The 27,156-nt window shown below is 37.4% G+C and overlaps 1 protein-coding gene across 7 annotated transcripts in view; it reads left to right on the top strand.

Annotated features, from left to right (window-relative positions):
• The window catches only part of ERBIN (erbb2 interacting protein), a 128,591-nt gene that overhangs the window by 8,081 nt on the left and 93,354 nt on the right, over window positions 1-27,156 (top strand). Inside the window, exon 1 of one of the 7 annotated variants that reach the window (XM_077773573.1) lies at window positions 10,321-10,485. The exons of the other annotated variants lie outside the window; for them this stretch is intronic. The gene's annotated coding sequence lies outside the window, so the exon portion shown is untranslated. Of the gene's footprint in view, window positions 1-10,320; window positions 10,486-27,156 lie in introns of those variants that run through there. 7 annotated transcript variants of the gene reach the window in all.

The raw sequence follows: 27,156 nt of genomic DNA, 5'->3' as shown, positions 1-27,156 counted from the left end.
TGGAACCTGATATAGGCCTTGAACCCATGAACCATCATATGACCTGAGTTGAAACCAAGAGTTGGATGCCCAGCCAACTGAGCCACACAGGTGCTCCAGCTAGGGGATATTTATATATATACACACATACACATTCACATTTAGAATATATATATATATATATATTTTTTAAGTTTTATTTATTTATTTTGAGAGATCGGGTACAAGTGAGGGAAGAGCAGAGAAAGGGAGAGAGAGAATCCCAAGCAGGCTCCACACTCAGCACCGAACCTGATTTGAGGCTCAAACTCATAAATGGTGAGATCATGACCTGAGCCGAAATCAAGAGTTGCACACATAACTGACTGAGCCACCCAGGCACCTCACGAGTATATCTCAATAAATGTAGAATGATTTCTTAATAATACATACAGTTCTAATTTAACACCACAGGGTTCATTTCTCATGTTTTCCCTTTCCATAGCTCTAATTTATCTCTCACACTGAGAACTAGTTTTGTTTCTATACTTTTTTTGAGGGAGATGAAGTAAACATTTGTTCAGATAGACGTTTTCAGATGGAAGCCAAGTTCCTATAGTCAAATTCATTTTCAAAGTATTTCTAAAGTGATAAAATTCTAAGGTGTAATATTTGGTACAATATTTACGTGAAATACTTCATACCTTAGCAATCCCAGGTTGCTATGTGAAAGGTGGATGGAAAGAATCAGTACATTTATTGTCCACACTGGTATGTCCTTGCGGAGGTAATGTTGGAACTCAATTTTAGTATGAGTGCAGTGATTTTGATGTAACTGTATTTTTCCACATTGAAGTTATATTGTTTGTATGACTCGAAAGTTTGATGCATGTATCTATCTGTTAATGATGTCCTTAGAATTTCAAACCTTAGACTAAAGTCTAGAGGGATAGGTGGGGATCAGATTGTTTCACTTATATTAAGACCAGTGTAAGAAACCTGTAATTTCCTTGCCAAGGCTATCACTTAGCCTAGAGTAAGTTGATTTGACTTCCCCATCCCTGGAGATTATGAAGTGATTTAAGAAGTATACTAGGATATCTTTTTGAGACTGCAATTAAGATTACTCTTAGTCGGGGCGCCTGGGTGGCTTAGTCGGTTAAGCGTCCGACTTTCGCTTAGGTCATGATCTCGCGGTTCGTGGGTTCGAGCCCTGCTTCGGGCTCTGTGCTGACTGCCAGCTCGGAGCCTGGAGCCTATTTCAGTCTGTGACTCCCTCTCTCTCTGACCCTCCCCTGCTCACGCTGTCTCTCTCTCTCTCTCCTAGAAATAAATAAAACATTAAAAAAATTAAAAAAAAAAAGATTACTCTTAATCTTCTAGGAAAAGATAAGGATCCTGGCTTTGGCACATGAGTTCTTTGGGTGTCCTGTTAAATCTCTGGGGACTTCAAAAGATTTTTGTTAATTATCCTGGGACTAACTCGAGAATAACAGAGGCTGTGTTTAGTAGATGCACTTTGATTTGTCAGAGATACTTGATATCAACGTAGTGTCTTGGTTGCTCTTTTGAAAACCATCCCCAAGTTGGAAACCCTGAGAACCTTCTTCCTGACTTTAGTTATTGAAATCAGTTCTTCCTTTCAGATTCTTTTAACTGTCTGTAGAGTGAGATATTTTAAGGGAGGCTAGGAAGGCTGGATAAGGCACAAAGCAGTGAGAGTTTTTTGGTAGGCAGAGGGCTAAAAAATTATCGTAATTTTTCTCTGATCATAAAAATTCAAATGCAGAAACATATAGCAAATGAAAATTTTCATAATCCCTTATCAGTGTGTTGTGTTTTCTTCTGAACGCTTCTTTATGTATTCCATTGAGGCTGTGAGCACATATACACATGCGTAAGTATTTTTAAATATAAATGGGAGAATATATTTCATTTATATATTTGGAGATAAAGTAGGCATATATATGTGTTAATTAGCATTAGGATTATTTCTGGGTTATACATGACAGTACTCTACGGAATATATGTTTCTACTACTCTCTGTGCATAAATATTCGCAGTTTTATATGATTTTTTTTCCTGTTGGACAAATATCCTAGTGCATGTGTATAATTCATATTGATTGATAGGAGCGCCTGGGTGGCTCAGTTGGTAAAGTGGCCGACTTCAGCTCAGGCCATGATCTCATGGTTTGTGAGTTCGAGTCCCATGTCTAGCTCTGTGCTGACAGCCAGCAGCTTGCTGTGGATTCTTTGCCTCCTTCTCTCTCTGCCCCTCCCCTGCTTGTGCGCGCTCTCTTTATCTCTCTCTCTCTCTCAAAAATAAACACTTGGGGTGCCTGGGTGGCTCAGTCAGTTAGGCGTCCCGACTTCAGCTCAGGTCATGATATCACAATTTGTGGGTTTGAGCCCCCTGTTGGGCTCTGTGCTAACTGCCAGCTCAGAGCCTGGAGCCTGTTTCAGATTCTGTGTCTTACTCTCTCTCTGACCCTCCCCTGCTCATGCTGTCTCTTAGAAATACATAAAACAATAAACAATTTTAAAAAATAATGAAATAAAATAAACACTTAAAAAATTGTTAGAAGCAAATTCCTTCTGAAGATTTTGTATCAGTTTGTATTTCCACCAATAGTATGCAAGAGTACCTTTCTGAGTCTATTTTTGAACAAATTGGATATTAACTGTGTTAAAATACTTGTGCAAATTTGAAACCAGTAATAAGAACATAGGCTTTGAAATCAGATTGCCTAGATTTAAATCTACTACTTACTAATTGTGATGCTGGCAAGTTCAGTATAAGAATTCTCTTAGGAATATTACATTTTTGTGTGCCTTTTATGTTGCAGATAGATTCAGTTGGTTTGTTGATTATATGCTTTAGTTTGCCATATACAAGTTTAAATTTCAGTGTAGTCAAATTAGTAAATATTTATTTTTGGGTTTAATGATATTTTTGGAAAGAATTTGTGCCAAGATTATAAACATAATAACCTAAGTTTTTGGTTTAAGGGTAAAATAATCATCTGGATTTATTTTTACAATATTTCTGTCTAGTTATGTCACTGTTTGTTGGGTAAATCATCTTTTTAACTGTAGAGTTCTGTCTTTACCAACAGTAAATTCCCAAATATGCTTAATTTATGTCAAGATTTTCTTTTTGTTGTGTTTTTTGTTATACTATGCTATCTTGATTTTTTTTTCTCTTCACTGTAGTATGCTTGACATCTGAAAGTGTTGGTTTATCACTGTACTTTTTTTTTTTAAAGCTTTTATTTATTTCTAGGAGAGAGAGAGAGACAGCATGAGCAGGGGAGGGTCAGAGAGAGAGGGAGTCACAGACTGAAACAGCCTCCAGGCTCTGAGCTGGCAGTCAGCACAGAGCCCGACGCGGGGCTCGAACCCAGGAACCGTGAGATCATGACCTAAGCGAAAGTCGGACGCTTAACCGACTAAGCTGCCCAGGCGTCCCGGTTTATCACTGTACTTTAAAGTGAACTTTCCAGATGGACTTGAATCATTCTTAGTAAATTTTAAATACTTGTTTGATTGAGAATACTTTAAATTTATAGATTAATTTAGGAAGTACAGTGAAACCTTGATTTGTGATCATAATTCCTTCTGGGAACATCCTATAATACAAAGCACTCTTATATTAAAGTGAATGTCAAGAACCATTGGCTAAGTTCTGATCAAGTGACATTACTCGTACTACAAGACATTGATCATTTATCAAGTTAAAATTTGATTTTAACTTGCTAGTCTTGACGACATCTTGTGGAATACTCAGAGCACGTTATAATCCAAGGTTTTACTGTATCAATACCTCTAGAGTAGTGGATCTCTTTATAGGAAAGTGTAAGTTATGATGTTCTTCTTGTCATATCCATGTTTTTTTATTAGTAATATGTATTTCCTGTAATTATTAAGGAAGGTTTATATTTTTGCTGTTTTTATTTCCACAAACTTAAGGAAGGATGAGAGCTCTTGCTGTTATGAATGGAGCTGTTTACTAAATTATATTCTTATTTGGATATTTAAATAGAGATTGATTTTTTTTTCATATGTTATTACCTACTGTAGTATCCTGAAGACTTTAAAAGAAATTGCTAATAGATTTTTAGTGATGTACTTGGATCTTCTAGGTATATAATTATAGGTATGGTAGTAATAGTACTTTTTATTTTTAATTGAATTATAAATATATTACTTAAGTTGTATATTCTAATATTTTTGTTACTTAATATGTATACTACCAAGTAATAACCATGTACTTAACTACAAAATTTCTTTAAAAAAAGTTTTTATTTAAATTCTAGTTAACATACACTATACTCTTAGTTTCAGGTGTACAGTGGGTGATAGAACACTTGTGACCTTGTGGTCATCATAAAAAGTGCAATCCTTATTCTCTGTCTCTTCTTTCACCCATACCCTCACCCACCTCTGTTCTGGTAACTATCAGTTTGTTCTCTACTAACTACAAAATTCTTCCCTCGGTGTCCTTCCATTGTTTGAGACCATCCTCTAACATTAGGATAGCATTTAATCTTAAATAATGGGATAGGGAATTTTTATTGCTGACCAGGAGCTTCTGTTTAATCATACTGTATTTGCTTTCTTTAGCATTGTTGAGCTGTGGGAATGGGAAGGGGAGAAACTTAATTTGCTAAACTGAGTGTCATTTGTTAGAGAAGTAAAAATCCTTGGCTTGCTTTAAGTTCAAATTGGTGCCTTCTACTACTATTCTGCCCCTTAATTGCTTCTTGAATGTGTTTTCAGTAATACTAGAATGGCCTCTTGAACCTTCTTTTGTGTGCTTTTTTAAGAGGTTTAGAAGTAAATTCTAATTCTTTTTTTATATTTTAATTTAATTTAAATTTTATTTTTTTTATTATTTAGAAAGTAAAAAGAGCATGGAGAAAAGGACAGAGTTGGCGGGGGAGAAGATGGGAGGAGGAGAGGGGGAATATTGTAAGCAGGCCTCATACTCATTGTGGATCCCAAGCGCCACCCCCACCCCAGGATCACAACCTGAGCCAAAATCAAGAGTCAGACACTCAACCAACTGAGCCATCCAGGCACCCCCAGCCTTTTTGTTTCTTAATTGCTTTTTTATTAATCTCTGAAAAAAACAATACTAAACATTATCCTTGAATTGCTTAGTATTTCGTTTGATGAACAGTAATAATTATGTATATCATTGACAGTTATTTTGGTCTTTTGTTTGATTATAATAGTAAATTCTCTACCTAAAGTAGTTTATACATAATAAATGTCACTTTACATGTTTCACTGGACTTTACCTTATCCTTTCTTGTAATATAATTAATAGATAATTTGGTGTTAATGAAAGATTATGTTCCCCAGAATGCTGATGTTTTCCTTCTATTGATTGGATTTTATCACTGAAAGTGACTTAGAAAATAGTCTAGTTTCCATAACTACCCTACCTTTTTTTTTTTTTAATGTTTGTTTATTTTTGAGAGAGGGAGAAAGACCAGAGTGTGGGCAGAGGAGGGGCAGAGAGAGGGGGAGACAGAGAAACCAAAGCAGGCTACAGGGTTTGAGCTGTCAGCACAGAGTGAGGTTATGACCTAAGGTGAAGTCATATGCTTAACTGCTCAACCGAGCGAGCCACCCAGATGCCCCTACTTCTTTTTTTTTTTTAACTTAACAGGAGAGGAAACTGTTGGGCCAGATGGGGAAGTGAAATCCTAGAGGTCATTTAGTTTGTTAGTGATATAAATGAGGCTAGAAAAATAAGTCCAATTTTCCTGATTATATTGGGTTTTCCTTTACACGAATACTTTCTTAGGTATTTTCTGAAGTCTACATTTTCTTTAGCCCTATTTTTTTGGTGCCAGATATGTGTTTTTTGCCTTTTAATTTTCACTCCTCCTCAGCTTTATTAAATTACTGACCTAAAACATTGTTTAAGTTTATGGTATACAGTGTTTTGATCTGATAAACATATAATGTGTATGATTGCCTCCACTGTGTTAGTTAACACCATCATCACATCTAAGCACATACTTTTTCTCTTAGCACCTTTCAGTTTTATAACATAATATTGTCAAGTATAATCATCCACAATGCTGTGCATTATATCCCCAGAACTAAACTTTTTTTTCCTCCTCAAAACTATACTTCTAGGAGTACCTGGGTGGCTCACTCAGTTAAATGTCCGATACAATCTCAGCTCAGGTCTTGATGTCAAGGTCATGAGTTTAAGACCCTGTTGGGATCCACACTGGGCATGGAGCCTACTTTAAAAAAAAAAAAAAGAATTATACTTCTTATACTTGTAACTGGAAGCTAGAATAGTAATAGTTTCCAAATATTTATTGGATATTATAGAAAAACAATCTATGTGTTCACATAAATGATGAAACCTGGTACTAATACATCCCTTTTCCCCCATCTTTGGCAGATCCAAGTTTGTCATAGATGATCACTTTTAAATTTAGAAATAACTGGAATACAGCTCAGTTTACAAAAAGTAAGTTAACATCAATATTTGAGCCAAGAAGATCCATGGAAAGATTTATCTAATGCAGTATGTAACTTAAGGAAAGGTGCAAAATAGTAAATAAAAATTACATGCATTTCTAATTCTGTGAGAGAATCACTATTAATATTTTGTTGTGTTTACTTCTAGTCTTTTCTTGAGCTTGTGTATGTGTGTTTGACATGGTATACTTTTTGTTTAAAAGAAATAAAAATTGTTCCTAACTTTGTGCTCTTTTTATTACAAGCAGTTTTGTTTTCTGTAGCTCTACTGTAGCTTGGTGAAATTTTATATATTTGACATACCCATCCAGTTTTTCATAGCATGGCATTTAACCCACAATGAATAGATTCTTGGTATATATTTGTTAATTTATACGTAGTTAACGTACTGAGAATGGTACTGAAGTTAAAAAGACAAGAATTCTAGTTTATTTTTATCCACTTTTTTAAACTATTTTCTCCCATGCATCAGAATATGTGGTATTATTGTGCAATTTCTTCAGAGTAGTGTTTAACTCTTTGAACTGTGTATGAAGTAAAGAGGTTTCACCATACCCATTTACAGAGCACAGTTTCTTCCTCTGCTGCAGTCTCACCTATCTTGTCTACTTCCCATGTCAGAGCAAGGACTTGAGACAGGTGTCTGGAGGACAGTATAGAATCTAATCTGTTCTCTCCTAAAGTTATATATAACAACAACAGTTAAGCACCTGACTTGTGCTACGAACTGTCCTAGGCTCAGGGGAGATGACAAGGAACAAATAAATATATTAAGTTTTTCTTAAATACATTCGTAGTCTGTAAGTAGCTCTGCCTTTTTATTGAGAAATGAAGAAACTGAGATACATAGGGATTCTTTTGCCAAGATCCATTGTTCTTTTCAGCCTCTTTACTTAAGCATTTAGTTTGCTGTGTAACTTTTTTTTTTAATTTAATGTCTTTATTTTATTTTGAGAGACAGAGAGTGAGCAGGGGAAGGGCAGAGAGAGAGAGGGAGACACCAGATCTGAAGCAGGCTCCAGGCTCTGAGCTGTCAGCACAGAGCCCGACGCGGGGCTCAAACCCACAGACTGTGAGATCCTGACCTGAGCCGAAGTCGGACGCTTAACCGACTGAGCCACCCAGGTGGCCCTGCTGTGTAAGTTTCTAGCATTTTTTTGTTTGGTGATTTTTTTTTTAGATTTTTTTTTTAAGTAATCTCTTTACCCACTATGAGGCTTGAACTCTCAACCCCAAAATCAGAAGATGCATACTTTACTGACTGAGCCAGCAGGCACCCCAATTGGAGATCTTTTCCCCTAATAAATAGAAGGTCAGCCTTTTAAATTTTTTTTGAGAGAGAGAGAGAGACAAAATGATCAAGGGAGGGGCAGAGAGAGAGGGAAACACAGAATCTGAAGCAGGTTCCAAGCTCCACACTGTTAGCACAGAGCCCCATGCAGACTTCAAACCCACAAACCATGAGATCATGACTTGAGGTAGAGTCGGACGCTCAATGGACTGAGCCATCCAGGTGCTCTGAAGGATAGCCTTTAAAAAAAAAAAAAAGTTTTTCTTTTATTCTTTTAGTATATGATAGAGTGAAATAAGATCCTTGTGTATTCATATTTTTTTAATGTTTATTATTTTTGAGAGAGAAAAGCAAGCATGAGCAGGGGAGGAGCAGAGAAAGAGGAAGACACAGAATCTGAAGTAGGCTCCAGGCTCTGAGCTGTCAGCACAGAGCCTGACTCAGGACCTGAACTCCAGGCTCCACACTATTAGCACAGAACCCAGTACGGGGCTTGAACTCACGAACTGCGAGATCATGACCTGAGCCGAAATTGGATGTTGAACCAACTGAGCCACTTGGGCACCCCCTTGTGTGTTAAATTTAGCTATTATGTTTAGTAGTCCTTCTAAAATATAAGATTTGAGGTAACTTTTAATAGGATGTGAATACTATAATTAATGGAAAATCACATCCACGGAAAGAAATAAGGAAATGAATAGTTTTAAAGTAATTTAGTATGATTGCTGTGATAGACCAGATGTGACTGAGCTTCCTGGGAGCCAGGGTTCTCATTACCCTAAATAGAGAAATGTATCACAAGTTCTCCAGTGGAGACAAAAGATTTTCCTTGTAATTCTAGATGATTTCTAAAATCTGAATTCCCTTATGTAAGAGCTGTTGAGTAACGAGTGGGCAATATTGTTGGCAACAATTAAATAGCTCGTGTTTTACAATAGCTAAAACATGGAAAGAGCCTAAGTGTCCATCAACAGATGAATGGATCAAGAAGATGTGGTTTATCTATACCATGGAATACTACATGGCAATGAGAAACAATGAAATCTGGCCATGTGTAGCAACATGGATGGACCTTGAGGGTGTTATGCTGAGCGAAATAAGTCAGGCAGAGAAGGACAAATATCATATGTTTGCACGTATAGGAGGATTAGGAGGAACTTGACGGAGGAACAAGGGGGAGAAGAAGGGCAGAAATGGTGGGGGAAAGGGAGAGAAGCAAACCATGAGAGACTCTTGAATGCTGACAAAAACTGAGGACTGATGGATGTGGGGGGAGGGGGGGATGGGCATGGAGGAGGACACTTGTGGGGATGAGCACTGAGTGTTATGTGGAAACTAATTTGACAATAAACTATTAAAAAAAAATAGCTCGTGTTTTATAGCTCTTAGCTCTTTTGCATAATTATTTTATTGTAATTTTTTTAGTTTTTAAAAGTTTTAAAAGTTTATTTTTGAGAGAGCCTGTGCATGCACAAGGAGGCAAGGGGCAGAGAGGGAGACACAGGATCTGAGGCGGGCTCTGTATTGACCACAATGAGCCTGACATGGTGCTTGAACTCATGAACCATGAGATCATGACCTGAGCCAAAGTTGGATGCTTAATCAACTGAGTCACCCAGTTGCCCCTGATTTATTAATTTTTTAAAATACTGTTTTAATAAAAAGAGAAGGGTATAATATACAAAAAGCTCAGAGAAGATGGCTTATATATAAGGATAAGATGATGTAATTCAAAATAATAAATTTTTTTGTATTCTAACTTAATCTAAGGGTAAAATAGACATGGATACCACTCCACTTACCATTGTTCTAATTTGGACTTTTGCTAGCTGGATAGGAGATTATTTCAGGATTTTGTTTTCTAATGAAGGAATGGTGTATCACAATTCAATTCAATTTTGCTTCTTGGTACACTAAAAATCAGTGGAGGAAATGTTATGTTTATTATCACATTAGAAGAGTTGAGAAATATTTATGTCTGAAAGAAGGCCATTCCTTCTCTACAAAGTGTTCTTGCCATTATAAAAGAGGCACGTTTAGATCTGCTTCTGTCTTGTAATACAGATGATTTTAGCTTAAGAGGTTTTCAAGATTTCCCTTAGTATAACCAGTCACATGTTTGCTATTAAAAAGTCCTCCAAGTCCCAGGAAATGTCAGATTTTGAGCTGCATGATGTCCCAGTTTGCTTGACTGAGTTGGCTTTAAAAAGAAAACTCTGGGGCGCCTGGGTGGCTCAGTCAGTTAGGCCTCCGACTTCGGCTCAGGTCATGATCTCACAGTTCTTGGATTTGGACCCCACGTCGGGCTCTGTGCTGACAGCCAGCTCGGAGCCTGGAGCCTGTTTCGGATTCTGTGTCTCCCTCTCTCTCTGATCCTTCCCCCGCTCATTCTCTCTCTCTCTCTCTCTCTTTCTCTCTCTCTCTCTCAAAAATAAATGAACATCAAAAAATTATTTAAAAAAAAAGAAAAACTTGTCAGCTAATTGAAAGAGTGACTTTAAATTGAGGGTTTTGTTTGTTTTTTGTTCTGTTTTTCTTCGAGCGAGAGAGAGAGAGAGAGCGCGACACACCCACAGACGGGAGAGTGGCAGAGAGAGAGAGGAAGGGAGAGAATTTGAAGCAGCCTCTGCGCTGAGGGTGGACACGGGGCTCCATCTCAGGACCTTGAGATCACTATCTGAGGCAATATCAAGAATCGGTAGCTTAACCAACTGAGCCACCCAGGTGCCCCAAAAAGGGATATATTATTTAACACTGAATGGTTGCATGTTTGAATATGAAATGTCACTGACAAATTGTAATTTTTCCAGTTAAGGTATAGCCATTCTTTTTTCCGTAATAAGTATCAGGACTAGCTGTCCTTTTTAAAAATAGACTTGATTTTCTAGACCAGTTTTAGGTTCACAGCAAAATGGAGTATAAGGTACAGAGATTTTTCCATACACCCCATATCCCCATACATGCATAGTCTCTCCCATTACCATCCTTCCCCACAAGAGTAGCACATTTGTTACAGTTGGTGAACCTACACTGATGAATAATTATCACCCAAAGTTGATGGTTTATTTTAGAGTTATTCTTGGTGTCTTACATTCTCTGAGTTTGAACAAATGTATGATGACATGCCCATCATTAGAGTATCAGAACGGGCAGTTCCGTTCCCCTAAAAATCCTATTTCTTCCTCTCTATCCAACTCCCACCCTCAACCCCTGGAAAGCTCTGATGCATAGTTTTGCCTTTTTCAGCATATCATATAGTTGTACTCATGTATATATGTATATATAGGCTTTTCAGAATGGCTTCTTTTAGTTTGCAGTATGCATTTACAATTCTTTCATGTCTTTTCATGGCTTGATAGCTTATTTCTTCTTAACTCAGAATAATCCATTTACTGAATGCGCTAGTTTATCCATTCACCACAATTGAAGGATGTCTTAGTTGCTTCCAAGTAATGATAGTTAAGAATAAAGCTGCTGTAGACATCTGTGTGCAGGTTTTTCTGTGGTCGTAAGTTTCCAGCTCCTTTGGTCAGATACCAAGGAGCACAGCTGCTGGATCATGTGTAAGAGTATGTTTAGTTTTCTAAAAAACCTCCTGTCTTCCAAATTGTACAGTTTTGTGTTCCCACCAGCACTGAGTGATTTTCACATCCTGGGTAGCTTTTGGTGTTGTTAGCTTTCCGGATTTTGGTCATTCTAATAGCTTGCATTGACATCTCATTGCTGTTTTAATTTGTGTTACCCTGGTAGCTCATGACATGGAGCATCTTTTCTTATGCTTATTGGCTATCTGTATGTCTTCTTTAGTGAGGTGAGTATTAGGATCTTTGGACTGTTTTTAAATTGGATTGTTTTTTTCTCACTGTTGAGTGATTTTCAGAGTTCTTTGTGTATGTTGGATAACAGTTTCTTTTTTTTTAATTTTTTTTTTTTTTTTTTTAATTTTCTGAGAGAGAAAGACAGCGTGAGCAGGGGAGGGTCAGAGAGAGAGGGAGACACAGAATCGGAAGCAGGCTCCAGGTTCTGAGCTAGCTGTCAGCACAGAGCCTGATACGGGGCTTGAACCCATGAACCTTGAGATCATGACCTGAGTCGAAGTCGGATGCTTAACTGTCTGAGCCACCCAGATACCCCAATAGTTCTTTATTAGATGGGTCTTTGCAAATATTTTTTTTTGCCAGTCTGTGTCTTCCCTTCTCATTCTGTGGATATTGTCTTCTGCAGAGCAGAAGTTTTTGATTTTTCCTGAAGTCATACTTATCAGTTATTTCTTATGTGAATCTTGCCTTTTCTTTTTAAGTTTATTTACTTTGAGAGAGAGTGTGAGAGAGAGAGCAGGGGAAGGGCAGCGAAAGGGAGAGACAGAATCTTGGGCAGGGTGCACACATCGGTGCAGAGCCTGACACTGAGCTTGAACTCACGAACCATGAGATCATGACCTGAACCAAGATCCAGAGTTGGATGCTTAACCGACTGAGCCACCAAGGCGCCCCTCATAAATCTTGCTTTTGTTATCACACCTAAAAAATCCTGACCGTAAACAAAGTCCTGTAAATTTTATGCTGCATTATCTTCTAGGAGTTTTATTGTTTGTGTTTTACATTTAGGCCTATGATTCTTTTTTTTTTTTTTTTTTTTTTTTGGAGAGACAGAGACAGAGCATGAGTGGGGGAGGGGCAGAGAAAGAGGAAGACAGAATTTGAAGCAGGCTCCAGGCTCCACACAGAGCTGAACATGGGGCTTAAACTCATGAATCATGAGATCATGACCTGAGCTGAAGTTGAACATTTAACCCACTGAGCCACCCAGGCAACCCTAGGCCTATGATTAATTTTGAGTTAATTTTTATGATAGATAATGTAAGGTTTGTGTCTAGCTTCATGTTTTTGCTTTTGGTTTCTAGTTGTTCTGGCACCATTTGTTGGAAAGACTGTCTTTGCTCCATTCAGTTGTTTTTAGGGCTGTAGTTTTAAAATTGCACAGAGATATTTTACGGATTTGTGCTTGCCTTTTCTTAGAGAAAGTGTCATTATGAATTGAGAAGTTATTCTAAAGGTGTCAGCGATGTCATTTTTTCCTAGCATCCATTTTGACATAGACAAGATACTTGTATTGAAATTTTAGAATGGTTCCCTTCCATAGGCCATACACGATATTTTATTGCAGAAGACTCCCAAGTCCATGCTCTCATGCTCTACCTATTGGGCCAGCCAGTTGCCTCTATACTTGGAATTGTAAAATTTGCCTCTTATTTGTCCTGTGACCTCTGTTTATATTTAAATTTGTATGAAGTATCTAATTTGGAGGGGTACCAGAGTTCAATGTATGTGTATGAACTGGGCACAAAACACTGGCATTTCTTAACTGCTCTAATAATAATAATATTTTTTATTCTTTCCTGCAGAGAATTTTGAAGAAATTTATTACTTGGGGAACCTGGCTGACACAGCCAGTTAAGCTTCTGACTCTTCTGACTCTTTTTTTTTTTTTTTAATGTTTATTTCTGAGGGAAAGAGAGAGACAGACAGACAGACCTTGGGCAGGGGAGGGGCAAAGAGAGAGGGAGACACAGAATGTGAAGCAGGCTCCAGGATCCGAGCTTTCCTGACGGACAGATCCTGACATGGGGCTCAAAGCCACAAACTGTGAGATATGACCTCAGCTGAAGTCAGACACTTAACTGACTGAACCACCCAGGCACCCCTAGCATCTGACTCTTGATTTTGCCTGAAGTCATGATCTCACAGTTCATAAAATCAAACCCCATGTCGGGCTCTGTGCTGACAGTATGGATCCTGCTTAGGATTCTCTCTCTCCCACTTTCTGCACCTCTCCATGCTTGCGCACTCTCTCAAAATTAATAAACTTAAAAAAATTGTTACTTAACAGAAGTACTTTCAGAAGTAATGTTTGAAAAATCAAGGCTGATTTCCTCACATTATAAATTAGGTAAGTCCATGAGGACATAAGTACATGCAGGAGCTCAAGGACTGTTTATGACCAATTTCATTTATTTATTTATTGAATGAATGAGTATAATTTATTGTCAAATTGGCTGACATACAACACCCAGTGCTCATCCCAACAAGGGCCCTCCTCAATGCCTATCACCCATTTTCCTTCTCCCCCAACCTCCATCCACCCTTAGTTTGTTCTCAGTNGGGGCTCGAACCCACAAACCGCGAGATCATGACCTAAGCGAAAGTCGGACGCTTAACCGACTAAGCCACCCAGGCGCCCCTGTTCTCAGTATTTAATAGTCTCTTGTGGTTTGCCTCCCGCCCACTGTTTGTATCTATTTTTTTTACCCTTCCCCTCCGCCATGGTCTTCAGTTTCTCAAGATCCACATAATAGTGAAAGCATATGATTGATATATGTCCTCTGACTGACTGACTTCACTTTAGCATAATACCCTCTGGTTCCATCCACGTTGCTACAAATGGTCAGATTTCATTCCTTCTCTTTGCCAGGTAGTATTCCATTGTATATATAAACCACACCTTCTTTATCCATTCATCAGTTGATGGACATTTAGGCTCTTTACATAATTTGGCTTTTGTTGAAAGTGCTGCTATAAACATTGGGGTACATCTGCCCCTATGCATCAGCACTTCTGTATCCCTTGGGTAAATTCCTAGTAGTGCTATTGCTGGGTCATAGGGTAGCTCTGTTTTTAATTTTTTGTGGAACCTGCACACTGTTTTCTAAGGCAGCTGCAACAGCTTGCATTCCCACCAGCAGTGCAAGAGGGTTCCCCTTTCTCCACATCCTCGCCTGCATCTATAGTTTCCTGATTTGTTCATTTTAGCCACTCTGACCAGTGTGACCACCTTCATAATACAACCTAATTAAGCAACATTGATCCCTCATCTGTGAAATGGGGATAAAATTAGAACCTCCTTTGCAGCATTATTCTGAGAAATAAATGAGATTATGTATATAAGCATTTAACAGAATACCCGTCACAGAGTAGCTATCACTAAATGCCCATTTTTCTTGTTATTTTATATCAAGTAGTGGGGCTTAATTCCTAAACCATAATTTAAGTTCTGACTTGTAGACACAGATATTTCTCATAACATTAGAAATACTAATACTTAGAAGTTTCCAGGTCCACTTTGGTAAAATGGAATAGTTAAAAGTTGGCAATACAGCAAGATAATGTTTTAAATTTTACATTCTCTACAATAGATTGCTTGCTAACCTTTGGGATTCCTTCAAAGCCTAAACATCATTCTGCTACAAAATAACAACAAAGGAAATAGTTTTCAGGCATCCAGATATCATCTAAATAAAATGTTTGTTTTTTTATTTTCCAGCAAATTCTTAATGGTTGCCCTTTAGTCTTTTTTTTTTTTCTTCTTGTTTGTTTATTTATTTGGAGAGAGAGTGACTGATCAGGGGAGAGGCAGAGGCGGGGAGACAGAGAATCCCAAGCAGGCTCTGCATTATTAGTGCAGAGCCTGACAGAGGTTTCAAACTTAAAAACCGTGAGGGTCCCTGGGTGGCTTAGTCAGTTAAGTGTCCGACTTTCGCTTAGGTCATGATCTCGCGGTTTGTGGGTTTGAGCCCCACGTTGGGCTCTGTGCTGACTGCCAGCTCAGAGCCTGGAGCCTATTTCAGAGTCTGTGTCTCCCTCTCTCTCTAACCCTCCGCTGTTCACGCTGTCTCTCTCTCTCTCCTAGAAATAAATTAAAAAAAAAAAAACAACAGAAAAACCCGTGAGGTCATGACTTGAGCCAAAATCAAGAGTCGATGTTTAACCGATGGAACCACCCAGGCACCCCTATAAATTTCTAAACTGAATTTGTCTGTATCCTCTATTATGTTTCTAAGCCCTTTGTGTTTGAAAAACTACATATTATCCTCACAATGCCTTTGTAGTGAGGTATTCACTAAATAGGGGACTAAATGATGTGGTTAAAAAAAAAGAAGAAAAAGTAGTGTTTGAGTGGTATAAGTGTAACATTTTCTCTTTGATTCTTTTCTATAGGTTTGATGCTATTTTACTTAAAAATAAATCAGTAAGTTTTTAGGAGTGCTTGGCTGGCTCAGCAGGAAGAGCATAGGACTCTTGATCTTGGGGTTGTGAGTTCAGTCACCATGTTGGGTGTTAGTGATTTTTAAATAAATAAAAACTTAACATAATAGATGAGCCTTTAGCCCTAAGGGATGTTTGGGTTGGTTTAATAGAGTTACAGATCTTATACCCAAAATACTGATCTGAGCCTTAAGAATTTTATCAAGTGGTGGTATTTTTAAGTTTTACTGATAAGTGTTAATAGTTAATAATTAAACTTTAAAGATTTTCTGTAAAAATGTGTTGAGAGTGTTCTGGTTTTCTTCCTTTGAAGGTTTCTGATATTTATAATCCTACCAGGCTAAATTAACCCCAAAGCAAACACATTAGCCTTACAGAAAAATGGGGATCCAAATTGGCCTCTTGTGGGTTTTTGGTTTTTGTTTTGTTTTTTTGTTTTTGTTTTTGTTTGTTTGTTTGTTTGTTTGCAGACTCTTACCTTTATTTGATCTTTGCTCATGATTTCTTCTCTTTTACCCAGGAAAAATTATTAGGAAGTTCACCTTAGGAAGTTAGGGCTTTGTCTTCATCATGTGAATTTGCATTTTAGTAGAAATTGATTTTAGAAGATCCAAAATATATAACTAATGGTGGAATTTCAAGTATTGTGGCATTCGTGTTCAGGATTCTCAAATAAGGTCATGCTTTTCAACAGGTGTAGTTTAGTTTCTAGGGCAGTATACACACTGCATAAAAACATATTTTATTTATAGACCTCTTCTTTTAAAATACCACATAAAAAACCAAAGAAGTAATTAGCATGTTGAAGTGGCAGGTGGAATGAGGAGTCTGTAGTAAGAAAAAAGACCTACCTGAGCAAAGTATTTGACTTGATAGTAAAATTAAACAAAGCTAAATTGGGATTAGATTATGGAATTTTGGGGGCACCTGGGTGGCTCAATCAGTCGGTTAAGCATCTGACTTTGGCTCAGGCCGTGATCTCATGGTTCGTGGGTTCGAGCCCCACGCCAGATTCTGTGCTGACAGTTAGCTCAGAGCCTGGAGCCTGTCTTTGGATTCTGTATCTCCCTCTCTCTCTCTCTCTGACCCTCCCCTGCTCACACTCTCTATCTCTCTCTCAAAAAATAAATAAAAGACATTAAAATTTTTTTAAAAATTAAAAAAGATTATGGAATTCTGGGTATAAGTAATTTATCTTTAGTTTTTAAAAGGAGAAGGGAGGTGGTAAATAATCTTAAGGAAAAAGTCAGGTACTTACTGAAATCAGTTTGGAATCTGTTGTGTTAATATGTAATAATGGCATTAACTGGTGTCATGGCATTTTTAAAAAAGATATTTTGCAATACAGTAAAATTCATATGCTTAAAGTGTAATTCAGTAATTTTAGTGTATTTATACTATTATTAGATACTATATATATTTATGAGGCTCTGTAACCATCATCACTATCTAATTCCAAAATTCTCATCACTCTAAAAAGCCCTGTATTCATTGGCAGTTGTTCTTGTTACCTCCTAGCCCTAGACCCTGGCAGCCATTGATATTTCTGTTTTTGTGAATTTGCCTATTCGAGACATTTCATAAAAAATGGAATCATACTATATGTGGCCTTTTGTGTCTGGGTTCTTTACAGTAGCATAATGTTTCCAAAGTTCAGCCATGTTCTGTCTGTATCAGTAGTTAGTCTCTTTTGATAGCTGAATAATACTCCATTGTATGGTTATACAACATTTTGTTTATCCATTCATTAGTTGATGAGTATTGAATTGTTTCCACTTTTTGTCCGCTCTAGATAATGCTGAAGTGAACTTTAGTTACAGGTTTTCCTGAAAGTGCATGTTTTCATTTCTCTTGGTTATATGCCAGTGAGTAGAATTGATGGGTCATATGGTAACTATGTTTTACTTTTTGGAAGAACTAACAAACTTTTTTTCAAAAGTGACTGTACCAATTTACTTTTCCATCCGCAATATATGAGAGTTCCAGTTTCTCCACATCTTCCCTGTCATTTATCATTGTCTGTCTTTTTGATTATAGCCATCCTTAGTGGGTGTAAAAATTTATTCATTGTGGTTTTGATTTGTTTCATTAATGACATAATGTTGATCCTCATTTCATTTGCTTATTGACCATTAGTAAATCTTTGAAGAACTATCTATTCAAATACTTTGTCCTTTTTAAAAATTTTTTAATTTTAATTTCTGAGAGAGAGAGAGACAGCATGAGCAGGGGAGGGTCAGAGAGAGAGGGAGCCTGAAGCAGGCTCCAGGCTCTGAGCTAGCACAGAGCCCGACGTGGGGCTCGAACCCACGAATCGTGAGATCATGACCTGAGCCAAAAGTTAGACGCTTGACCGACTGAGTCACCCAGGCGCCCCAAATCCTTTGCCCTTTTAACTTTTGTTGTTTGTCTTTTTATTGTTGTAAGGGTTTTTTTATGTATACTGGATACAAGTCCCTTATCAGATACGTGATTACAAATATTTCCCTTCACCCTCTGGATTGTCTTTTTCACTTGCTAGATAGGGTTGATGTTCTTGTAAATTTTAATGGTACTGTTTCTAGTATGTATTTTATTTTTGTGAACATGACTCAGATGTTTGGTTTTTTATTGAAGAAATATCCTGTTTATAGTTTACTAAGATTTTTGTCAAGAGTGAATGTGTCTTTTATTGGATTCACTTTTGGCATTGTCAAGAAGATGCATTTTACCTGCTTTTCATCTGTTTGTGTATTGTTACCGTAATTTTTTTTCTCTTGGCATTCCTAGAATTAATTTTCCTTAGTTGTGTTTAGTATTACTTCAAAAATTAGGATTTTTTGAAGTATTTTTGTTTATAAATGGTATATTAATGCAATGTGCTAACTTTGATAGGTGTTGATATCAGAATTATATTGAATTTATAATGTGAACTGAGAACTTTTTCATATTTCCTATGAGCCCTGAATTTTGTGGTCAAATTCTATTCTTTGTAAGTTTGCAAGTGCTTAGGTGTTCTTTTAGAATCAAGTTGATAAACCCTTAAATTTCATCCATGATTTTATATTTCTGTGTTTTATAATTTTGTTTTAGAGAGAGTGCACGTGCAAGCAGAGGAGAGGGCAGAGAGATAAAGTGTGAGAGAGAATTCAAGGCAGGCCCCATGCTCAGCACAGAGCCTGACACAGGACTTAGTCCCATGATTTGTCAGGGGCTCAATACCATGATGAGGGGATCATGACCTGAGTTGAAACCAAGAGTCCATGCTCAACCAACTGAGCCACCCAGGTGCGCCTATAATTTATATTTTTATAGACAGTCATGCAAAAGGTAAAACATCACTATATATTTATTGAGTTAATTAATTAATGTTATTTAATTTTAAAGTAATCTCTACACCCAACATGGGGCTCAAACTGAGATCAAGAGTTGCCTGCTCCACTGACTGATCCAACCAGGCACCCCAGTAATTTAATTTTTTAAAAATACTTATAGGGGAACCTGGGTGGCTCAGTTGGTTAAGTGTCCAACTTCAGCTCAGGATCTCACAGTTTGTGAGTTTGAGCCCCACTTTGGGCTCTTTGCTGACAGCTCAGANTACTTATACCTAGTCCTGTATTTTGTGTCTTTAGACTTGCTGGGAAATTGTCTTTTTTTAATGTTTATATTCTACTCCAGCTGACTTGAACAACATGGGGTTTGGCGGTGCTGACTCCTTCACAGTCAGAAATTGAAGTATAACTTTTGAGTCCCCCAAAACTTAACTACTAATAATCTACTCTTGACCAGCAGCATTATCAATAATAGAAATAGTCGATTAACAAATATTTTCTATATATATATATATTACATATTGTGTTCTTATAATGAAGTAAGCTAGAGAACAGAAAATCTTATTAAGAAACTCATAAGGAAGAGGGAGGAGTGCCTGTGTGGCTTAGTCAGTTGAGCATCTGACTTTGACTCAAGTCAAAGTTGACTTGAGCCCCACTGTGCTTGCTGCTGTCAGTACAGAGCCCTCTCTGGATCCTCTCTCTCCCTGTGTCTACCCATCCCCTGTTTGTGTTCTCTCTCCCTCCCTCTCATTCTGTCTCTCAATCACTCTCCCTCTCTCTCTCAAAAATAAATAAACATTTTTAAAAATCATAAGGAAGAGAGGAAAATACATTTATAGCACTTTTTCTGTTTGTAAAAAAAAAAAAAAAAAAAACCTATATTCTTCCCAGTGTTTTTCAGAACCATTTGAAAACAGATGACAAACTCCACTACAACCCAGGTTGCTCTTACAGGTAAACTTNCCCTTGAATGTGCGCAATCCAAAAACAGAACCAGCTCTTGGATTCGTTCATCATTTTTACTCTTTTCTAAATGATCAATTCCTGCTTTTTTCTTTATTTGCATCCACTAAATGGAGACATACAACAGGGAGTTGGATATGCAAGTCTGGGGTGGATGTGGGTGGTCTAGTCTGCAGTGTAGCAGACTCTTCTGGTGTCCAGCATCACATCCTCTTGGCTCACCTCTTATTTTAACTGTATGTGCAGTACCATAAAAGTACAAAGTTGCCTTAGGATATCCTTCCCAGTGAAAGTAAGCCCCAGTGATTTCACTGCTTTGGGAGGCCAGCTGAACCAGAAAGCAAGCATGGGCTGGTAGCCAGTGAAAATTAATGTCCATAGAGGCCACCCTTAATCAGTGGGAAACAGGAACAGATGGATAACAGCTTGTCTTTCATCCTATAGGCAGACAATTCTGAGAGATTGCCTGTGTGTTTCTCAAGATGTTTAAGTAGAATGGGCCCCTGTTGTCCTTTGGAATGACTTTGTCAATATACCATTCCTTATATTGGCTTTTCCTCCATCTCTGCCTTACTCTTCCTGCTCCCTCAGGTCATTTCCTGGACAGACTACCTGTATTTAAGTCCTTACCTAAGCCTTTGCTTTTGGGAGAACCCAGACTAGGAGAGGTATCATTCAAGTACTTAGTACTTGAAGAGTTGATATGGATTTCAAGACTTGAAACTGGATGATCCTCAAGGCTCTGGGTATGGGGAAAAGGGCCAAGATTTGTGTTGTCTGTCACTATAATGTGTTAAGTGGTTGGCAGAAAGAGGAGCAACTAGCAAAGGAGGCTGAGGTGTAACTAATGTAGGAACAAAATTTAGGAGCATGTGATATGTTGGAAACTAATAAAATGTTTAAAGTAGTGGGGAATGGGGCGCCTGGGTGGCTCAGTCGGTTAAGCGTCCGGCTTCGGCTCAGGTCATGATCTCACGGTTCGTGGGTTCGAGCCCCGCATCGGGCTCTGTGCTGACAGTTAGCTCAGAGCCTGGAGCCTGTTTCAGATTCTGTGTCTCCCTCTCTCTCTGACCCTCCCCTGTTCAGGCTGTCTCTCTCTCTCAGAAATAAATAAAACATTAAAAAAAAATTTTTTTTTTTAAGGTGGGGAATGATGGTGCTAATGAAATGAGTCAAGTGAGATGTGAACTTACAATTATCTATTGAATTTGGCAGTATGTAGGGCATTGATAAACTAGGAAAATAGTCTCCATTGAAGTGATAGGGCCAGAAGTATGATTGGAGTAGGTTTGAGGACAAATGATGAAGGAGCCCAGTTAGGTGTTCAACTTTGGCTCAAGTCATGATCTCACGGTTTATAAATTTGAGTGCTGCATCGACCCCGAGCGGTCCCCAGATTCTGGATGCTCGTTCTCCCTCCCTCATACGTTGGTGGCTGGAGAGGTATCTTGAGGGAGAATTTTTTTTTAAGATGGGGGGAGAAATGCACCTATTGGGTGTAGCATATTGCTGCATGTGGTCATAATCAATTATTCTTTTAGAGTACTTTAGAGAAGTAGGATTCTCTTTGGTTTATTGGACTATTTTGTTCAGTTCCCAGCAGGGCTTCCCAGATGATGCTTAATGAGTTCAAGGAGGAAAAGAAGTTGTTATTAGCAGTCATTAGCAGAAACTAAGGAGATTGGGTATTACTTTGGCATGGAGATGGATACTGGGAAGTAAAAAGAAGGGAATACACACAAGGAAGTTAATCCACCCACAAGACTGTGAGTTCTGGGGAAGCGTTGAAGATCTAGTCAAAACTGTATGATAAAACTATTTTTAGGTTCGAAATAAGGTCAACATTTACTTTACCTACCATAGTAAACATTATTGTGAATATACATTTGTGATCCGTATTGCCCAAGTAAGTGTCTTCTTTGCACAGCTTTTATTGACCTATTGTTGAAAATTACAGAATCCAGTCTAATTTCAGAAACAATGGAAATTAACCCAGAGACCTCCAGTATTCTTTTTCTGCACAATTTCATTTTCCCAGAGTTTGGTTATGAACCATATTGAGCTCCTTTCTTTCCTCATTCTTTCTATGCTTCCCCCTTCTGATCATAAAATGATGTAATGTTAGCCTTTCAGAGTTAAGCAAACCAATTCTATCAGGGTGTTTGCATTGTAGTGTTATTTCTAATTGTGGAACAAAAGATTTTTTTTTTTTTTTTTGTTAAAAATAACTGGGCCCTCTTCTTCCATAAATTAATGTTATTTTTTTCTAAATTGAGATGGAGTAGAATTCTGAAGTTTTTTTCTTCTACCTTGACCAAGTTTCCTTGACAAAAGAGTGTGTCAGGCTGGATATCTTCCTTGGGACTCTTTTTTCGTATAAATAAAACAGTGTCATCTACCTGGAAATGTCCTTTTATTTCTGCTTTTCATTAGGCTGGAAGAGGACAAGAAAACTTTTGGTTCTGTGATCAGAATAAGAAAAGCCTGGAAAGAAAGGATTCATGCTTTTAAAAACATGGGGTGGCAAAAATCAGCAGAATTAAAGAATCCTTAGTGAACTGAATTCCAGAGATAATTGCTCCTAGGTGAGTCAAGAGTGCAGCAGCTTCCCTGCCCAGGAACACGTGCCTGGTATCAGTATAGGATAGGGAAGTGGTCATCCCATAAATGGAAAGACTGAAAGGAATGAAGAGAACTCATTCAATTTTTGAATGACAGTATGAACTTTGGGAAAGGGATAGGAGTCTGATAGAGCCCCAAAGGCAAAATAAATCTTTAAGCCTGATAAGTTCCACCCACCTTGAATTTTGTCTTGGAGCAGCAGTAGAGAAGAGATTGAACAGCTTAAGAGAAAGGTCTAGTCTTGATATTCATTGATACTGGAGTTGTGAGACTCTGCTGGATTTGCATCTAAAGGTAAACTATGTGAAACAATACCTGGAACTGCATCCCAAATTCTTTATACCACAGACTGACAAGATAAAAAATTTGGCAGGCCGCCTGGGTGGCTTAGTCGGTTAAGCGTCCAACTTTCGCTTAGGTCATGATCTCATGGTTCGTGGGTTCGAGCCCCGCGTCGGGCTCTGTGCTGACTGCCAGCTCAGAGCCTGGAGCCTGTTTCAGTCTGTGACTCCCTCTCTCTCTCTGACCCTCCCCTGCTCACGCTGTCTCTCTCTCTTTCTCTCCTAGAAATAAAACATTAAAAAAAAAAAGATAAAAAATTTGGCTGTGTTTGGGGATAGAGAAGTTGTAAGTTGAACTGATCACAGATGAATTCAATCTAAATAAAGTTGCAGCTCAAATTGATTTCTACTAGTAAAATGAATTATCAGTCACCTATCCTTAGAGAAGACTGTAGACTCTCTCGGAAATAAGGAAAACTTAACAAAACAATATTGTGCTTAATTCTCAACTTTAGTCTTATAGCAGCTAGGATTCTATGAAAAATTATGAAACATACAAAGAAACAGGAAAATGTGATTATATAATTAAGAGAAGATAGTTAATGAAAGCAGACATACAGATGACCCAGTTATTAGAATTAAGAGACAAGGATTTTAAAGCAATTTACAGGATAATATATGAGGGATTGGGTATTTCAGGAGAGTAATAGACAACCTGAAAAAGAGCCAAGTGCACATTCTAAGAACTGAAAAATGCAGCATGTTAGAAAAAACCTGCTTAAAAAGGCTTACCAGCAAACTTGTAGTAAGAAACAGACTGAAGGAACTGGTAAGTGTGTGAATAAATATGAAATTCTGTTCTCTAGTTTTTAAATTTATACGAATAACAGTTGATAGTGTGAAGCAAAAAATATTGTGGGATTTATAATATGTAGAAGTAAAAAGTATGATAATAGCTTGAAATATGGGAGAGAATAAATGTAGGTATAAATTATACTCTTAAATTTCTTAGATCATATGTGACGTGGCATAACATTTGAATGTGGACTATGTGAATTAAGAGTGCATACTGTATATTCCTAGAGCAACTAGAAAAAAGTTTTAGCATAAAGGCCATAAAATGAGATAGTAAGGGAAAAATAGCATTATTTAGAGTCAGGAAAAAAGAGGAACAAAGAACAAATAGAAAACAGAAATAGTCTTAAATTAAGCCATACCAGTAATTATATTAAGTATAAATTGTTTAAGCCCACCATCAAAACATAACACACGGCAGATTGGATAAAATAGCAAGACATACCTGTATGCTTCATACAAGTAGATCCTTTAAATATAAAGACAGAGTTGGTTAAAAGTAATAGATGGGGAAAGATAAACCACATTAACATTTACCGAAAGAAAACTCCTATGGCTGTAGTGATACCAAGCAAAATGTATTTCAAGGCAAGAATTGTTAGAGAAAAAGAACATCGTTCAGTAATAAAAGGATCCCTTTATCAAGAAGATACAGAACCCTAAATGTGTATTCAGTCTATAACCGGGCTTCAAAATACATGAGATAAAAATTGACAGTAATAAAAGGAGAAATAGACTTATTTACATTGATAAGAGATGTCAGTACTTTCAATATTTAGTAGGAAAAGAATGCTATAAATTGGTAAGGATATAGAAGATTTGAACACCACTATCTACCAATTTAATCAACATTTATAAAACATTATACTTAAGAGATGCAGAATGTGACATTCAGGCACATATGTAATACTCACCAAGATAGATTTTTTTTATGGGGCTGTCTGAAGCTTCAAAATACTGCAAAGACTACAGATCATATGTTCTCTGACTATAATGGAATTAAATTTGAAATCAGTAACAAAATAAGGGTTAGTAGATCTCCACGTATTGAAATAAAGATGATCTGAATAACCCATGGGTAAAAATCAAATGGAAAAATCGAAAGCATTTAAAATTAACAAAACATCAACATTTATGAAGCACTGCTCAGAGAATTTGTAGACTTAATCTTTAAGAAAAAAGTATTAGTGGGGCGCCTGGGTAGCTCAGCCAGTTAACCAACCGTCTGACTTCAGCTCAGGACATGAACTCAGAGTTCGTGGGTTCGAGCCCCACTTCAGGCTCTGTGCTGACAGCTAGCTCAGAGCCTGGAGCCTGCTTCGGATTCTGTGTCTCCCTCCCTCTCTGACCCTGCCCTGCTTATGCTGTCTCTCTCTCTCTCAGAAATAAATTTTTAAAAAACGTTAAAAATTTTTTAAAAAAAGTATTAGAATCATTTATTGAATCTTTACCTGAAGAGACGGAAAAAAGAGACAAATTGAAAATAAAAGGCAGAAAACATAAAAAAAAATGAAATCAGTGGAATAGAAAACTTACCATAAGAAAATGAACAAAGTGTAAAGTTTCCTGTTTGAAAAAACCAGTATAGTTGATAAACTTATAAAGATTGATGGCTTAAAAAACAGCAGTTTATATTTTCTTGAATTTGTGAATCAACATTGTGTTCTTTTATCCCAGGCTGCTATATGACATCAGAGCAACATTCAAAGAAGGTAAAGGTGATAGTTTTAAATATTCTTAAGGCATAGGTACTGTTATTTGCCCAGCAGACTGCCATATAAGCAAGTCTTAAGTCCAGCCCGAATTCAAGGAATGGGGAAACGGACTCAGTTTTTGATCTTAAGTAGTATAAAGCACTGTGGCCATGTGTTTTAATTTATGTGGTTAAATCAGAAAACAGTGAAGAGTCTAGATTTTACCTTGTTTACAAGCTAGTAGGTTAACCTGTTAGAAGACACACAACCTCTAGATCAGAGACAAATAGTTTATTACTCACTACAAAAGCTTCAACCAGGGCATATCTTGTGTCAACTACCGGAGCCTCAATCTTCCCAGGGCTACAGGGAGGGTTGGATGGTACCTGCAACAAGCAGTAGTGTGCATTGCAGGGGAGGAAGCCCAAATTGGAAAACTCTGATTTTACATAGTAAAATGAGTCTGTGTCCTTTCCTCTGAAAGTGAGAGACAGAAACCTTATCTTTCCTCTGGAATTTAAGCAAATCTTAAGAGAGGACATTGTACTGTCTTAATGTTGCGAAGCATTATTATCTTGGAATGTCTCTTTATACAAACATCTTAAATTGGCTGTAAATGACACTGCTCAGAGAACCAAGACCATGAAGAAATGTGAGGTGTTCCAGGAGAATTATTTTCCAGCACAGTGGACCCTCTTGCACAATAATTTATTTTCCTCCCATATGCAAAATTTGATCACTCTCTTCTCCAAAAGTTTTATCCCATTAGGTTATCAGGGCTTGCAGTCCAGTGTCTTATCATCTAAATAAGGTCTAAGTACATATGAGGCTCTGCTATGCTGTTTGTAATTACAGAAGTGCAAAGCAAAAATACAGTGAGATACAGCTATGCACCCAACTAACTACATAGGTTAAAATTAAGAAAGATGTAGTATCAAGTGTTGTTGAAGATGTAGCTAAAACTCTGGGAGTGTTAAATGATGAAACCACTTTGTAAAACAACTTTAAAAAATACATATAATTAAACAAAGACTATGACCCAGCAATTTCACTTCCATGTATTTATCCATGAGAACCAAGGCTGCATTCTTATAATACTTGTACACAAATGTTATGGCACTCTTATTCAGGTTGATTTGCCTAGGGTGTTGATGGGAACCAGCTGGGGTGATGGAAGGATTTTTATGTATGCATGCATTGCACACATGCATGTATATAATTAACTTATTAACCCCCTTTACCCTTTTCTCCCACCTGCCCCCCACCCCCGCCTAGCCTCTGGCAATCATCACTGTTTCCTATATATAACAGGGGTTTTTTTTTGTTTTTATTTGGTTTTAGATTCCACTTATAAGAGAGATCAAATGGTATTTGGCTTTCTCTGTCTGGCTTAATTAGCTTAATGTCTTCAAGATCCATCCATCCAAGTTACTGCAAATAGGCAAGATCTCATTCTTTTTTATGGCTGAATAAATTTCATGTATATGTCCCTGAATGTGCTGCAGTGAACATGGGTGTGCATAAATCTTTATGAGTTAGTGTTTTTGTTTTCTTCAGATAAATACCCATACATGGAATTGCTGGATCATATGACTGGATCACTTTTTTTTTTTTTTTTTTTTAT

The sequence above is a fragment of the Crocuta crocuta genome, unplaced genomic scaffold, assembly GCF_008692635.1.
Source record: "Crocuta crocuta isolate KB4526 unplaced genomic scaffold, BGI_CrCroc_1.0 scaffold383, whole genome shotgun sequence".
Classification (NCBI taxonomy): Eukaryota; Metazoa; Chordata; class Mammalia; order Carnivora; family Hyaenidae; genus Crocuta; species Crocuta crocuta.
This window is presented reverse-complemented; position numbering and strand designations above follow the sequence as displayed.